Source organism: Tachyglossus aculeatus, chromosome 25 (genome assembly GCF_015852505.1).
Source record: "Tachyglossus aculeatus isolate mTacAcu1 chromosome 25, mTacAcu1.pri, whole genome shotgun sequence".
NCBI classification, from domain to species: Eukaryota; Metazoa; Chordata; class Mammalia; order Monotremata; family Tachyglossidae; genus Tachyglossus; species Tachyglossus aculeatus.
Genome location: NC_052090.1, coordinates 4,881,861 through 4,889,476, shown reverse-complemented (window position 1 = coordinate 4,889,476; position 7,616 = coordinate 4,881,861). Strand labels below are relative to the sequence as shown.

Genomic DNA, 7,616 nt, shown 5'->3' with positions numbered 1-7,616 from the left:
GAGAACAAAACCAAACATACTAACAAAATAAAATCAATAGAATAGGTATGTACAAGTAAAATAGAGTAATAAATATGTACAAACATATATAGATATATACAGGTGCTGTGGGGAAGGGAAGGAGGTAAGATGGGGGGATGGAGAGGAGGATGAGGGGGAGAGAAAGGAAGGGTCTCTATGAGAGTGGGGGTGACATCTCTGTGAGACTGTGCTCTCCCAAGCGCTTGATACCGCTTGGGTACTAAGTGGTCGTTAAAAACCACTGATTGATAGGCCCAACTCTCCTGTAATGTGGGAATTTCCATCCTGCGAAACAGGAATTGGAGTGCTCAATGGAGTTGCCCCCGAACTGTATGCACACAAACCATTCCTTCCAACACCACAGAATGCGGCCTCCAAACAGCCTGACGTTGTCAGACAGAAGGCCTCAAACTTCCTAATGTGTCCTAGCCAAAAGGCATCATGTAAGGAAGTGGTTTACCGTTGCCTCCTTCCGCTCAGTAAACCTGGAAGTCTCCACCCTCTCCTATCTCCCGGGCTGCTGCTGCCCAGCACGGGTGAGTTTTGACATGTAGCCGATTGCCTTCCACTCACTAGCCACTGCCCAAGCTAGGAATGGAATGGATAGGCCTCCCCTTGACTTTCCCTCCCATAGCCGAGACTGGTAGAGGACTGGAAACTCTCCAGGTGTGACTCCAAGAGGGGTCTATTTCACTACGCTACTCTAAACAGACAATTCTGCTTTCTGTTATGGTGAAACCAGGTTAAAGTAACCACTGAGGCAATGGTGTCTATTGAGCACTCTCTGTGTGCAGAACATCATCATCATCAGTCGTATTTATCGAGCGCTTACTGTGTGCAGAGCACTGTACTAAGCGCTTGGGAAGTCCAAGTTGGCAACATATAGAGACAGTCCCTACCCAACAGTGGGCTCACAGTCTAAAAGGGGGAGACAGAGAACAAAACCAAACATACCAACAAAATAAAATAAATAGAATAGATATGTACAAGTAAAATAAATAAATAAATAAATAAATAAATAAATAAATAAATAGAGTAATAAATATGTACAGGGAGAGTGTCATATAATAGAGGTGATAGACTTGATCCCTATTTTCAAGGAGCTCACAATGTAATCAATAAATATTACTGATCGATTGATGTCAGATTCTTCCCCCCACCTCTCCATCCCCCCGCCTTACCTCCTTCCCTTCCCCACAGCACCTGTCTATATGTACATATGTTTGTACGTATTTATTACTCTATTTACTTATTTATTTTACTTGTACATATTTATTCTATTTATTTTATTTTGTTAATATGTTTGGTTTTGTTCTCTGTCTCCCCCTTCTAGACTGTGAGCCCACTGTTGGGTAGGGACCGTCTCTAGATGTTGCCAACTTGTACTTCCTAAGCGCTTAGTCCAGTGCTCTGCACACAGTAAGCGCTCAATAAATACGATTGAACGATTGAATGAATTACATCACCTTACACTTCACTGTTCTCTGTTGCACTGCATTCTCTCCAATTATCAATCACTCACTCAATCAACGGCTTTGTTGAGTGCTTATTGTGTGCAGGGCACTGTATTAAGCGCTGGGAGAGTGCAAAACAATACAGTAAGAAGACATGATCTCTGCACACAAGGAGCTTTGATTTCTACTTCAGTTAGTTATGCTAGACTACACTATATTACGCTGCTCTGCAGCACATTGAACTGTAGTTTATCCCCTCTGCATGACATAACTCAAAACTAGATAAATTGCATTCTGAACTACTCAAACCACTTATATCCTTCTGGCTACAATTAAAGATGTTTCTCTTTTGTTTTGTTCTCGGTGGAAACAGAATCCTTTCTGCTCACTGACACTCAAGTCTCTGCATGCTTGAAGATGGTTCTCCTTGACCTCCACTCCCAGCCTTCTCTTTAGGCTAAATAAACCACTTTTCTCCCCTGGATTCTCTCCAAGTTCCAAGCCAACAGGAACGTAGTCAAAGTCTGGCCACTGTGAGGTAGATTGAGAAGGCCACTGAGAGTTTCTTTGAGTTCTATTACTGTCGCAAAATCCCCATATTACGATTTCCCTTGGAAAACTAAGATACTAATAATAGTGATGGTGCTTCACAAAATCCCAATATTACGATTTCCCTTGGAAAACTAAGATACTAATAATAATGATGGTGCTTCACAAAATCCCAATATTACGATTTCCCTTGGAAAACTAAGATACTAATAATAACGATGGTACTTGTTAAGCGCTTACTATGTGCCAACCACTTTGCACATAAGCATAGCTGGCGGTCCTCTCGGTCCCACGGATCTTTTTCTGCTGTTTTTTTTCCATAATAATGACTCTGTCTTCCCCCAGCTGCTTGCCCTTGTCTCTACTACATATCCTGCTCCCTTCATAGTCACCCACTTCTTCCTTTTAAAGCCATTTGGACTGATGGGCAAGCTGTTACGCTCCCTGATGAGTATGAGTCTCTCTACAGTGCTCTGCGCACAGTAAACGCTCAATAAACACGATTGAATGAATGAGTCTACTCAGTCTCACGGCCCGTATGATATTAATAAAACAACAAATATTAGTGGGCCCAGATGAGCCCTGGTAGAAATCCTCTCCCTAGGGCCACTGTAGCTGCTTGTTAGCATTGACTCTCCATAAATCCATCAACCAATCGGCCATATATATATGGAGCACTAACTGTGTGCAGAGCTCTGTACTAAGTGCTAAGTAGAGTGCAATATAAGAGTTTTCTTTTTTTTTTTTACGACATTTGTTAAGCACTTACTATGTGCCAGGCACTGTACTGATCACACATTCTGTTCCCAAGCAGTTTGCAGTACAGACTGCTATCCCTTCACCAACACCTGCAGAGAAGCAGTGTGGCTCAGTGGAAAGAGTACAGGCTTTGGAGTCAGAGGTCATGGGTTCAAATCCCGGCTCCACCACTTAGCTGTGTGACTTTGGGCAAGTCACTTAACTTCTCTGTGCCTCAGTTCCCTCATCTGTAAAATGGGGATTAAGACTGTGAGCGCCCCCCCCGTGGGACAACCTGATCACCTTGTAACCTCCCCAGCGCTTAGAACAGTGTTTTGCATATAGTAAGTGCTTAATAAATGCTATTATTATTATTATTATCTCCAGCTTCACTCTGCCGCTGGGAGAGTCCTGACAGTTTTCCTGGAGCACAAGTCAGAACATTTGTCTCCAAACCCTGGAGAGGCAACCGAGTTGTTTTTATGGTATTTGTTAAGTACTTTACTATGTGCTAGGCACTGTTCTAAGTGCTGAGTTAGAAAAGCCTGCCTTGGGAGTCAGAGGTTGTGGGTTCTAATCCCAGCTCTGCCACTTGACAGCTGTGTGACTTTGGGCAAGTCACTTCACTTCCCTGTGCCTCAGTTACCTCATCTGTAAAATGGAGATTAAGACCGTGAGCCCCACATGGGACAACCTGATCACCTTGTATCCCCCCCCCCAGCGCTTAGAACAGTGCTTTGTACATAGTAAGCACTTAATAAATGCCATCATTATAATTATTATTAAGACTGTGAGCCCCATGTGGGACAACCTGATAAGCTTGTATCTATCCCAATGCTTAAAAGGTGCTTGGCACATAGTAAGTGCTTAACAAAAACCATTATTATTATTATTATACAGGCTAATCAGGTGGGACACTGTCCATGTCTCATGTGGGGCTCACAGTCTTCATCCCCATTTTACAGGTGGAGCAACCGAGGTACAGAGAAGTTAGGTGACTTGACCAAGGTCACACAGCAGACAAGTGGCAGAGTCGGGACTAGAACTCAGATCCTTCCAGCTCCCAGGCCTGTCCTCTATCCACTAGGGACTTGCTGCTTTCCCTATCTAGAAAGAAGCAGAATGCCTGTCCCCTGTTTTTTTTTTTTTTCCTGGGGATCCCCAGTTTCCAAGGAATTTTTTTCTTTTTCCTCCATGCCAGTGCAACTTGCTAATGGTGTTCGTTAACAAGAGGATCATATTGCACATGAATCCTGTCACATAGGGGTTTCCCATTCATGTTATGAGAGAAAGTTGAAACTTTGGAAGTTGGAAGCAATTGTCTCATAGGAACAGTGAGATTGGCACCTGGTGTTAGGGCAGATAACACTAGTTTTACCAAAATTACCCAGAATTGTAGACTCAGGGGATGGGTAATAGATCCACATTGATGTATTGTTATTAAATCAGAGCGCTTCTGTTAATGGATAGTTGATGCTCATTTCATCACAAATGAAATGAATGTCTTGACCTTCCCTGTTGATTCATTCACCTCTAAATACTTCCTCTCCCACCCTGTCCCCACCTTCAAAGCCTTATTAAAATTACATCTCCTTCAAGAGGCTTCCCCTCATTTGCTCTTCTCCCTCTCCCTTCTGTGTCAATCATCATATTTATTGAACATTTACTGTGTGAACTGTACTAAGCGTTTGGGAGAGTATAATACAATATAATTAGCAGACTTGTTTCCTGCCCATAATGAGCTTATAGTCTTAAAAACGCTTGGAACTGTATCATTTGAGCATTCGATATTCACCCCATCTTCAGCCGCACAGCACTTATGGCCGCATCCGTAATTTATTTTAATGTTTGTCTCCCCCTCTAGATGGTAAGATCATTAATAATAGTAATAATAATAATAATAATAATGGTACTTGTTAAGTTCTTACTATGTGTCAAGCACTGTTCTAGGGACTGGGGTAGATAATAACAATAATGGTGGTATTTGTTAAGCGCTTACTATGTGCCAAGCACTGCTCTAAGTGCTGAGGAGGATACAAGGTGATCAAGGTTGCCCCATGTGGGTCTCACAGTCTTAGTCCCCATTTTAAAGATGAGGGAACTGAGGCCCAGAGACATTAAGTGACTTGCCCAAGGTCACACAGCTAAGTGGTGAAGCCGGGATTCGAACCCACGACCTCTGACTCCCAAGCCCGTGCTCTTTCCACTGAGCCACACAAGCTAATAGGGTTGAACACAGTCCCTGTTCCACATGGGGCTCCCAGTCTTAATCCCCATTTTACAAATGAGGTAGGTAACTGAGGCATGGACAAGTGAAGCGATTTGCACAAGGTGCCACGGCAGACAAGTGGTGGTGCCAGGATTAGAACCCAGGTCCTTCTGCCTCCGAGGCCCACAGTCAATCCCTAGGTCATGGTGGGGATGGACATGTAGGGAACAAGTCTACCCACTCTGTCATATTGTACTCCTCCGAGCCCTTAGTACAGTGCTCTGCAAAAAGCAAGTCCTCAATGAATATGACTGACTGATTCCCCTCTCATCTCACCTCTTTAAACCTTTCTCCCTTCTCCCCACTGTCCCCATCGTGGCTTGCAAAGTTGTTTCCCCATTTCCCCGCAGCTTCTGCGTTCCCTCCTCACAGCCCAGGCCCTTGAAGCTGGCGTCAAAAAGAAGGCTAGTGTTGGAAAGCCGCCGCCTGCCATAAATGAAGGAGAGCTGTCAGTGCCCGTCAACTCAACGTGGAACTTGTTAAGTGGAGGACAGCCTGCATTCCCTGACTAAGCCCTCCTCTCCTCCCATTCCCATGAGAAGCAGCGTGGCTCAGTGGAAAGAGCCCACGCTTTGGAGTCAGAGGTCATGGGTTCAAATCCCAGCTCCACCACGTCAGCTGTGTGACTTTAGGCAAGTCACTTCACTGAGCCTCAGTTCCCTCATCTATAAAATGGGGATTAAGACTGTGAGCCTCCCGTGGGACAACCTGATCACCTTGTAACCTCCCCAGTGCTTAGAACAGTGCTTGGCACATAGTAAGCGCTTAATACGATTGAGTGAATGACTATGTATATATGTTTGTACATATTTATTACTCTATTTTACTTGTACATATTTATTCTATTTTATTTGGTTTATATGTTTGTTTTGTTGTCTGTCTCCCCGTTCTAGACTGTGAGCCCGCTGTTGGGTAGGGGCCGTCTCTATATGTTGCCAACTTGTACTTCCCAAGCACTTACTACAGTGCTCTGCACACAGTAAGCACTCAATAAATACGATTGATGATGATGATGATGTTGCCAACTTGTACATCCCAAGTGCTTAGTACAGTGCTCTGCACACAGTAAGCGCTCAATAAATACGATTGAATGAATGAATAAATGCCATTGTTATTATTATTCTCTTCTGCATCACCTCGATTGCTCCCTTTATTCATCACCACCCTCCCCTAAGCCCCATAGTGCTTATGTACATATCTGTAATTTTATTTACATTAGTCTGTCTTCCCCTCTAGACTGTAAGCTCACTGTGGGCAGGGAATGTCTGTGTTTTATTGTACTCTCCCAAGTGCACAGTACAGCGCTCTGCGCACAGTCAGTGCTCAATAAATTCATTGACTGATTCCTAAAAGTTGATTGTGGGTAATAATACCCATCTTTAAGGGTGTCTGTGGTGTGACCTGGCTTGGAGGTGGGGGGGGCGGTTAGAAAGGGGAGAGTTGAGAATTAATCAGGGAAGACTCCCCAGCGGAGGTAAGGTTTTTGGAGAACTTTGAAGTGAGGGAAGGATGTGATCTGCCCAGAGTTTGTGGCAGTAGGAAGGCAGTTCTAGGGAGGGGCAGAGGGAGAGTTGAGGGAAAGTACAGATAGATGGAGAACTTGGGTGGACCAAAGAGAGCAAGTGGGGGTGTAGTGGATGAACACAGTGGAGGTGAGGAACAGCTGGTGGAGGGTCTTGAAGCCATTGGTTGTAAACTTTGGTTAGACGAGGTGGGGGTGTTGGGAAGCCATTTCTTTCCTGTGGTGCCAATGACGAGATGGGAAGATGGGAAGCCACTTCTTTCCTATGGCGTCAGTGGCACGGTGGCCACTCGGATGGACAGAAAGCATCTAAGAGATGCTCTACGGGAGGGTGGTTCACTTAGCTTCACCTTGGGGCACAATCGCTCCTTTCCCTCAGGCAGAAAAGAGGAGGGGGTCATCCCCAGCCTAGACCTTTCCCCTCCACCTACTAAGGAAAGAGGCCGGTGGGTCTGATGGGTGGACAGAGACTTCCTGCTGCCTCTGAGGACTGGGTTGAGAGGGTCAGCCCCTTTGTGGGACCCTCGGCCCCTCTCAAAGGAGGGAGGAGAGAGAGTGGAAAACTCACCCGTGAGATCCAGCACATAATTTAGCAGACGCCACCCCTCCCAGCCCCACTGCGCTTTTGTCCGTATCTGTAATTTATTTATATTAATGTCTGTCACCACCCCCTCCCCTCTCAGGCTCACACCTGGTGAGTTTCCCTACTCTACCAGTCTTGACTACGGGAGGGAGAGTCAAGCAGAAGCCTACCCATTCCATTCCTAGTTTGGGAAGTGGCTAGCGAGTGGAAGGCAATCTGCTACATGTCAAAACTCACCTGTGCTGGGCGGCAAGGGATAGAGTCGAGGGCGGAGACTCGAGTGTACTGCATGGAAGGCAGCAATGGTAAAACACTTCTGTATTTTTACCAAGAAAACACTACCAGAACCATCGCAGATGGAAGTGGGGCATTCCGGGAGAGATGTGTCCGTGGCGTCACTATGGGTCAGAGGCAACTCGACAGCGTAAGACAAGACAACCCCTCTAGACTGTAAGCTCACCGTGGGCAGGGAATATGTCA

General features: G+C 45.3%; 2 non-coding genes across 2 annotated transcripts; one reads left to right on the top strand and one right to left on the bottom strand.

Annotated features, from left to right (window-relative positions):
- Positions 1-567: 567 nt before the first annotated feature.
- LOC119945589 lies at positions 568-705 on the bottom strand. Its single transcript, XR_005456253.1, has one exon. It is a non-coding gene; the product is annotated as a small nucleolar RNA SNORA7 (small nucleolar RNA).
- A 6,521-nt stretch (positions 706-7,226) lies between these two features.
- LOC119945659 lies at positions 7,227-7,363 on the top strand. Its single transcript, XR_005456317.1, has one exon. It is a non-coding gene; the product is annotated as a small nucleolar RNA SNORA7 (small nucleolar RNA).
- The last annotated feature ends 253 nt before the right edge of the window (positions 7,364-7,616 follow it).